Raw genomic sequence first — 1,267 nt, 5'->3', positions numbered from 1 at the left:
GTAAAGCTGTAGAAAATATTATTGTTAAAAATTTAATTTCTTTATCATTGCCATAAGTAAATAAATTGAGTTGCTTATTCTTCCAGAAGAGCAAGAAACATGAATACATATATAATGAATAGACCAAAAATGACTATGACATACTGTAATTGTATTTACACGATGTGGAGGGTATTCAACTATGAAATATACACAATATGCTATAAATAAAACACAGGATACTATTTGCCACACAGATGGACCTGCAGCCTACATGTTATGAACATATTACTCGTACAATTTTAATTAAATTTTCCTGCAAAATTCAGCCTGAAACATTAATAAGTTATTGATCACGCTCTAGAAGTTATATATTATCACTAGAATTGTAAAAAAAATAATAAGTTAAGTGCGCTGTGTTTGCTTCTGGTAGGCCTTATACCGATTACACATTAATTTTAGTCAACCTTCGGTATATTCATGCAGACAGACATGCACGTATACTTCCAAGGAGAGAACTACCCTGGTAATAAATAAATAACAGAGTACTAACATTAGGTTGATCCAGTTAATGAGTGGAGAGGGGCACAATGCTGCTGAATCATTTTTGAAATTAACTTGCCCATTTTTAAGTAACATAAAAATAAAATTTCACTACTTTATATCTAATTTCATAAATACTGTAATAATACTATTTTTGAGCAGTTCTTTAATCCTCGCCGATAGACCGAGAGAGCCCTTCGATGCCGCAAGCATTCTTCAATTAGGCAATCCTGCCATATAGACCTTTAAGCAGCTCCTGTTATTTTTGCAAATAGATGATATGTAACTTGTAAGACCAGCAAAAATTAATTAAATATGTATATCAAAATGTAAATAATTTGATTATTATTATTTATAAATATTAAAATAGTATAGGTCATCAGTTGGCTGCAATATATAAACTGTGCTTTGCTGTAAATGTTATCATAAATTGTAATTGTTAAATGACATGCAGGATCTGTGATATATTCAACTTGTGTAATTATTGTTTAACGTATGTTATTGTATTAAAATTCTCTGTTTTAATATTGTATTATGGCTGTACAGTATGTTACTTTTATGAACACACTGCAAGAGCGTGTGCTGTTTTAAAAGCGTCGTTTCCAAAATAAAGTTATAGGGCCTAGTAATTATAAAATTGCCATGTCATTTTTGGAGTGACATTCACACTATTTGTACTTAAGTACTGGTACGCATCCTAATGGTTAAATTGCCTATTTAACTCTCCGTTAGATTTATCTATAAC

The sequence above is a fragment of the Anneissia japonica genome, unplaced genomic scaffold, assembly GCF_011630105.1.
Source record: "Anneissia japonica isolate Jap-2015-1 unplaced genomic scaffold, ASM1163010v1 scaffold2030_len652032_cov178, whole genome shotgun sequence".
Classification (NCBI taxonomy): Eukaryota; Metazoa; Echinodermata; class Crinoidea; order Comatulida; family Comatulidae; genus Anneissia; species Anneissia japonica.
Note: the sequence above shows the minus strand (reverse complement) of the source record.